We start from the raw sequence: 8432 nt of genomic DNA, 5'->3' as shown, positions 1-8432 counted from the left end.
ATCAGGAGAGGCCTGGCTGGACTACGGCCAGGACGGTTGGGATGTGGACGACGAAGAAATTCAGAGCCCACCCACCACCCACTTGGTAGCCACTGTCGACGACCTAACCGACATGCTAGATTATGACTCTGAGGACATCGACGGTATGGACGACGATGCCGGAGACGACCAAGAACCAGCGCCTAACGGGCGCAGGAAAGCCACCCCATCCCACAATGTATGCATGGTGGACACACCAAAAGGAAGCGACAATGAGGAAAAACGGGACGTGGCGAAGGACAACTCCCCCAACAGACAAACAAAGCGGCGACACAAGCGCCACCCGAAGACCGGCATCGACAAAAACGGTACCCATATGGACCCGGCCCTAGAGCAGGGCGAAGCAGTGCACGACGCACACGTCAACAAGCAGCCAGCCGGACATGAACCGGACAAGCAACCCATCCCCGGCGAAGATGATCTCACATCACCAGAGCATACGAATCTCCATAACAGGCTCGTCGCCACTGCAAGAAGTTTGAAGAAGCAAAAGCGGAAGACACACTCAGAATAAGATGGAGCAAAGTACTCAACACCGCAGATAAATATGGCACTAGTCACCAGACAAAGAGCTACCCGAAGCGCAAGTTGTTGCCCGAATTTGACGAGGAGGCCTTCGAGCCCCGCAGTCAAAAAAGAAAGGGGCCGCCTGGCCGGATAGACGACCAGATGACAGGCCAAGAGCAACACGGGGCGCCACACACAAGCCGGCACATGATCAGCATAAAGATCTTCAGAAAAAGGATAACCCGGCCAGGTCTATCTATGGGCCAAAAAATAAGACTCGAGGAAGTAACACAACCAGCCGAGCATTTGAAGACAACGGCACATCCAAATACAGGGGCGCCGCACACCCACTATGTTTTACCGACGAGGTACTGGATCATGGATTTCCAGCGGGATTTAAACCCATAAACATAGAGCCATACGACGGAACAACAGACCCCGGAGTCTGGATTGAGGATTATATCCTACACATACACATGGCAAGAGGAGACGATCTCCATGCCATAAAATACCTTCCCCTCAAGCTCAAAGGGCCGGCCCGGCATTGGCTTAAAAGCCTCCCAGAAAATACGATTGGGAGTTGGGAAGAGCTTGAGGATGCGTTTCAAGCAAATTTTCAGGGGACTTATGTCCGGCCTCCGGATGCAGATGATTTAAGTCACATAACTCAACAACCCGGAGAATCAGCACGCAAATTCTGGAACAGGTTCCTCACTAAAAAGAACCAAATAGTCGACTGTCCGGACGCTGAAGCCTTGGCAGCCTTCAAACACAACGTCCGAGACGAATGGCTCGCGAGACACCTCGGCCAGGAAAAACCAAGAACAATGGCCGCACTAACAAGTCTCATGACCCGCTTTTGCGCGGGGGAAGAGAGCTGGTTGGCTAGATGCAGCACCAGCGACCCGAGTACATCCGAAATCAGGGATTGAAATGGGAAATCACGACGCAAAAAGGATCAGCGCCGGAACAAGGAGAATGGCCCAAATAGTACGGCGGTCAATGCTGGATTCAAAAGCTCTCGGCCGAACAACAAAACACTGCCCTTAAAGGATAACAGTGACGAGTTATCCAACCTCAACAAGATTCTGGATAGACTATGTCAAATACACGGTACCTCTAGGAAACCTGCAAACCATACCCACAGAGATTGTTGGGTCTTTAAGCAGTCCGGCCGACTTAACGCTGAACACAAAGGGCTCGACACACCAAGTGACAGTGACGAAACCCAAAAGCAGCGCTCTGGAAACCAAAAGACTTTCCCATTAGAAGTCAAGACAGTGAACTCACTTCACGTGATAACACGCAACGCGGCCCCTGCTATACCAGGACACCGTCCGCAGACTGGGGATAGAACCCACCAAAATTCGTTATAGCAGCACTTCCTTCAAAGGAGTGACGCCAGGCCTTTCAGCCAATTTTACAGGCTCTATACCACTCGGGGTCGTGTTCGGTTCATCCGACAACCTCCGTCGCGAAAAGCTCACCCTCCATCGCCCCATTTAGCAGTAGCCCTTAAGCACTACTGGGGCGTGCCGCTTTCGCGCGCTTTCATGCAATACCGCATTACGCATCTCTTATGCTTAAAAATGCCCGGTCCACGTGGCATATTCTCAAAACTCCAGGTGTCTCTCGACCACGGAGAATGTGCGGCTGCCTAGACAGCCACACATTATTCCGACCTTGCAGGTCAAAGCCCCTAAAAACAGGTCATTTAGACCTCGGACATGGTTAGACGAGTCCGGCAAGGGGCTTCCCAGCCGCATACCCCTTTTTTAGGGGGCCGCGCACATAAATGATGAAAGCCAATAAAGCTCAACTTTCTTCATCTTCCATATTATACTTTATTTTGATACACTTTTTGCACGATATTTCTTAGAAACTAAGTCCTTCTCTTTTACAGATGAAGCACATGCTACACCCGTCCAGGATACAGCACAACGGAGACACAGGCGCAGACGTGCAGTAGGGACCCGTTGCAAGGATTCTTTTAAAATTAAGACCCTGTGTAAACCTTTCTCACTGTCTCTTGTTGATACACATCCCTCGGTTTCCTACCAGAGACGAGGAGGAGGCTGGCGTTTTGGCATCAGCCGCGTCAGAAGTTCCCGCCTGTACCTGGACACTAGGGGCTTAGGGATTTATTCTGCCCGATATCATAAAGACCAAACACCTCAGGGAGTGTTCGGCATCTCAAGTTAGGCCTTATATGCATCAGCTCTGAATCATGTCTTTGGTCAAATGTTGGGTTTGCCCGGCTCATGTGTTTTGCTGCCTTACGTTCCGTATCATCGGCTAACGCGGCACCAAGAGAACTACTGCGATTGTGCCCCGGTTCGGCCGGGAGAGCACCTCAGTAGAGAAAGCCGAAAACTGACTGTCATGATATAGCGAGAGACTGGTCAACCACTCGTCGACCATTGGAATGTTTAGAATTCCTCCGCTTTGACGAAGGACCGCTTCCCGGTCAGGCACATACGTGCCCCAAGTTCGGAGAAGCGCGGTGCCATCAGGGGCTATATAGTAGTCCCACATTCGAGCTCCTATGGCTAAGTGAAAGTGATAAAGCATTATAGTCCGGTTGCCTAGTTTGCCATGCTATCACCTCCTTAAAAGGACCAAGACGTTGGATTAAGTATGAAAAAGCGTTTTTCTTTTTGCAAACACCCCCGCACCATGTGTGTGGGGGCTGAAGCCAAAGACTGCCATCTTTCAGGTTATACATACATATACGGCCGCACAGGAGATAGTTCAATACTTGAACACACAAGTATAAAAAGTCATTGCATTATAAACATGATCTTAGAAATCATACATGTCATTCAAACATAAAATCTTTCGAGCACTGCGACTCTATTATACGACCGCCCTGCAGGACTTCCTCAAAGTAATGCTCAGTGGGGAATCGGCTTTTATCCCAACCCCGGGATGCAACAGCGGTGGCATCCATCTCCGCCCAGTATGTTTTACCACGGGCGAGAGCCATCCGCGCACCTTCTATGCATGCCGACCGCTTCATCGCCTTAATATGCGGCACTGCCCCAAGGAATTGCTGCAGCAAGCCAAAATAACTCTTCGGCATGGGGTTCTTCGGTCACAGATGAGTTACCACATCCGTCATGGCCAGTTCGGACAATCTATTCAGCTCAGCCCACTCAACCAGCCGATCACTCAACAGAAGTGGACGCTCTGGACTATGGAATTGAGACCAGAAAAGCTCTTCCATTTCATGATCCTCCTGGCTTCGGAAGTGCACGAGTGCGTCAGCCGCACTCGCCGCCAAGTCCAGATAAGGATCCTCTGCACCGTACAATCGGCCCAGTTGAGCATACTTCGGATCCGTGAACTTCCTACACAGCATAAAGGGCTTTCCAGCCACAATGTCTCCGACCTGCCACAGTTCCTCCTTCATAGCCTGCATCGCACTACGGGCATCCTTGGCTTCGGCATCGGCCTTCTTTAGGTCCTCTTGCTCCGCTCGGCGTTCTCCTTCAAGAACCTCCAGGCGGTCGGTAGCAACTTTTAATTTCATGGCCATTCCGGCCATCTCCTCCCTGCTTCGGCAGTGAGCAGCCTTCTCGGCTTCTAGCTCTTCCGCTGCCTTCAAGGCAGCCGCCTCGCTTTTTCTGTCTTGCTCCTTGGCCCGAGCAAGTTCTGCTCGAAGGTCTTCCACAGCAGCAGCACCATCTGCATCAAACATACAACTTGTAAGGAATGGGCATCAGCTCCCTTACTCTGCGACCGCGGCGCAATCACATACCTTGTGACTCATCAAGTCATTTATTGACCAGCGAGATGTCCGCATCTGCAGCGTCGAGTTGCTTCTTCAGCTCGGCGAATCCATCCGTCCGGCTGGCCACCGAACGTTCCGCCACCTGCATAGGAAAGGCGACAGTTAATAACTGAGATTATGATCCTAGGCACGCTGCCGTTTTCGACAGCATACCAAGTCTCAGGGGCTACTATACAGGGCACACTTCATGTGCAAAACTGTCAACAGGTATGTCATTTTTTGCGTACCTCAAATCCCGTCAGTAAACTTCCGACGGCCTCATACAACCCACTTTCGGCGGACGAGATCCTCTCAATCACATTACCCATTAATGTGCGGTGATCTTCTGAGATGGACGCCCTATTAAGCAAATCATGCAGCTCCACCGGTCGTACTCCAATGGGTGCCGAACTCTCCGGCCCCGCCGGACTCGGGGAGACCCTCCGTGACGACACCTCAGGGCCGTCCGCCCCGTGCGATGGGGCGGCAGATAGAGGCGTTTCGCTCTCCATCATCTCCGGACGAAGGTCTCCCGAAGATGAGCTGTGCTGAGATGGGCTGAGATCCGAACTACAAGATAAAAACTTCGGTTACCTTTAGACATTAAGCAGGGGTGTCTAATAATTATAAAATCCCCCTTTTTACTTACGGCTCGTTAGAGGGCTGATTCCTCCGAGGAGACAGTACGGCCGGGGCGCTTTCTGGCGCAGGACCTTCCGGTACAGATTTCTTTCCCCGCTTTAAGGCCTTGGCCTCCGAGTCTTCGGAAGCGTTCCGCTTCTCCCCCTGGAAGAAGGGACTCTCGATTCCTCCCTTATTAAACGCCTCCTTGGCAGAGGTGACAGTTTCCTCGTGCCCCCCTTCGCCCTCATTTGAAGGTGCAACCTCCAACATTTTGATTAACACGGGATCCTGCGTGGTCTCAGGGAGTGGGGCCGGACACCGTATCAGTTTTGCTTGCGCTATCCACTCCTGTCCAGGGATAGCTAGTTAAAAGGCAAGCTCATGATAAATAAATGGATGGTGTGTCCGGATACAGGGCTACTTACTTGAGTATCCGGGCGATTGCAGCTTAGGCCAGCGTCCTCGGTCAATTCCGGATGCGTCTCTTGCGATCCGAAGAACAGTTTATACATCTCTATGGGAGTCAAACCCATGAAGTGTTGAAGAGCTCGCGGCCCCTCCGATTAAATTCCCACAGGCGGAGGGGACGACGTTTGCAGGGCAGTAGGCGCCGGATCAACATGACCTGCACCACTGCGACCAGATTGATCTCCCTTTCTTGGAGCACTCAAATCCGGTCCTGCAACAGGGGGACGTCTTTGGGCGACCCCCAGTCACGCCCCTTGTTGACCCATGACGTCAGCTGCTGTGGAGGGCCCGAGCGAAAGACGGGCGGCGGCTTCTGCCTGCTGCCCCGGGGAGCGGTGATATAAAACCACTCCTGTTGCCACAAGCCGAGCTCCTCTTGGAAAGAGCCCTTGGGCCATGGAGCTTCGGCCCTCTTGCTTATAACCGCCCCGCCGCACTCTGCCTGACGCCCCTCAATCATCTTCGGCTCCACGTTGAAGGTTTTGAGCCATAAGCCGAAGTGAGGGGTAGTGCGGAGGAAGGCTTCACAAACGACAATGAATGATGAGATATGGAGGATGGACTCCGGAGCCAGGTCATGGAATTCCAGCCCATAGTAAAAACATGAGCCCCCTCATGAAGGGATCCGTCGGGAAGCCTAAACCCCTACGGAAGTGAGACATGAACACGACGATCTCGCCAGGCTCGGGAGTTGGGATAACTTGCCCTCGGGCAGGCAGCCTATGTGAAATCTCGTAGGTTAAATACCTGGCATCTCTCAGCTTTAGCACGTCCTCCTCCGTAACGGAGGAGGGCATCCACCGGCCTCGTACATCAGGACCGGACATTGTCGAGGATCGAAGGTACCTGAATTCGGAGCCCTGGGTGTTGGAACTCAGGGAGAGGGGCGGATTCGATAGAATATTGAATAAAAAGAACGGGCCTTGGTCTCATTATAAAGAGGAAGAATACCAACAGCCATCCCCGTGACTGTTTGGAACCCGCCTTCGATGGAGGGGGCGTGGCAACGGGCGCGGTTGGGTTACCCACGTCCGTATTGATGGGAATCCCGGAATAAGGGGAACACGATCTCTGCTTCGACAAGACGTGCCAAGGAAACCGCCTTGCTAAACGCGCTGAGATGGAACAATAAAAACAATTTGAAGGCTTGGTAGTGGTGTGACGTTACGCCACAAAATACGTCAGCAGATTGAACTTGTGTGAATATTATTCTCTCTATGGTGGTATGTGGAAATTATTTTGCAGAGCCGGACACTATCCTGGTGTTCACAATCTTCTATAAATTATTCGGAGGAGGAACCCGCCTTGCAATGCCGAAGACAATATGCGCGCCGGACTCGTCATTGAAGCCTGGTTCAGGGGCTACTGAGGGAGTTCCGGACTAGGGGGTGTCCGGATAGCTGAACTATCATCATCGGCCGGACTCCAAGACTATGAAGACACAAGATTGAAGACTTCGTCCCGTGTCCGGATGGGACTTTCCTTGGCGTGGAAGGCAAGCTTGGCGATACGGATATGTAGATCTCCTACCAATGTAACCGACTCTGTGTAACCCTAGCCCTCTCCGGTGTCTATATAAATCGGATGGCTTTAATCCATAGGACGAACAACAATCATACCATAGGCTAGCTTCTAGGGTTTAGCCTCCTTGATCTCGTGGTAGATCTACTCTTGTAACCCACATCATCAATATTAATCAAGCAGGACGTAGGGTTTTACCTCCATCAAGAGGGCCCGAACCTGGGTAAAAACATCGTGTCCCTCGTCTCATGTTACCATCCGCCTAGACGCACAGTTCGGGACCCCCTACCCGAGATCCACCGGTTTTGACACCAACCCCAACTACATGGGCCTTAAGGGACTTGTGTGCGCCTGGCCCAATAAGGCCATGGCACCTCCCCTCAGCCCATGTTGACCCTTGGGACCTGGTGGAACCCTTGGTGGACTTCCAGACTCCTCCATAAGTTTTCGGAACCTTCTGGAAGCTTCCTGGTACAATACCGAAAAAACTGAAACTTTTTTTGGAACCCTAAAAACAACTTTCCATATATAAATCTTTACCTCCCAACCATTACGAGACTCCTCGTGACGTCCGGGATCTCATACGGGACTCCGGACAACATTCGGTTACCAATCATCAAATATCCCAATACTACTCTAGCGTCAACGAATGTTAAGTGTGCGAACCTACGGGTTCGGGAATCATGTAGTCATGACCGATACACCTCTTCGGTCAATAACCAATAGCGAGACTTGGATGCCCATATTGGTTCCTACATATTCCACGAAGATCTTTTATAGGTTGAACCACGATGTCAAGGATTCGGTTAACCCCGTATACATCCCTTTGTCCGTTGGTATATTACTTGCACTTGCCCGAGATTCAATTGTCATTATCTCATACCTAGTTCAATCCCATTACCGGCAAGTCTCTGTACTCGTTATGTAATACAAGATCCCATGACTAACTCCTTAGTCACATTGCTTGCAAGATTCTTGTGATGTTATATTACCGAGAGGGCTCAGAGATACCTCTCCATCAAACGGGGTGACAAATCCTAGTCTCGATCCATGCCAACCCAATAGACACCCTCAGAGATACCTGTAGAGCACCTTTATGACCCAGTTATGAAGTGACATTTGATAGCACACAAGGTATTCCTCTAGTATCTGGGAGATTACGTTGGCCCTGGTGGTATTTTGGGGAGCATTGTGCCTCCACACCGCTCCAAATGGAGATTAGCATCCGCAAGGGTGTGAACTTAGGGATACATCATCGTCTCCGCGTGCTTTGGTTATCTCTTACCCGAGCCCTTTACTTATGCACTTTACTTTGTGATAGCCATATTGTTCCATATCGTATATCTTGCTATCACTCAATTGTTTATCTTGCTTAGCATAAGTTGTTGGTGCACATAGGTAAGCCTAGTTGCTTCAGGTTTTGCGCTTGACAAATTAAATGATAGTTTTATTCTGCATTTGTTAAAGCCTAAACCATAATTATTTTAAAGCAGCTATTCAC

Source organism: Triticum dicoccoides, chromosome 6B, assembly GCF_002162155.2.
Source record: "Triticum dicoccoides isolate Atlit2015 ecotype Zavitan chromosome 6B, WEW_v2.0, whole genome shotgun sequence".
Taxonomy (NCBI): Eukaryota; Viridiplantae; Streptophyta; class Magnoliopsida; order Poales; family Poaceae; genus Triticum; species Triticum dicoccoides.
The sequence above is the reverse complement of the archived record's forward strand: the minus strand, read 5'-3'. Positions refer to the sequence as shown.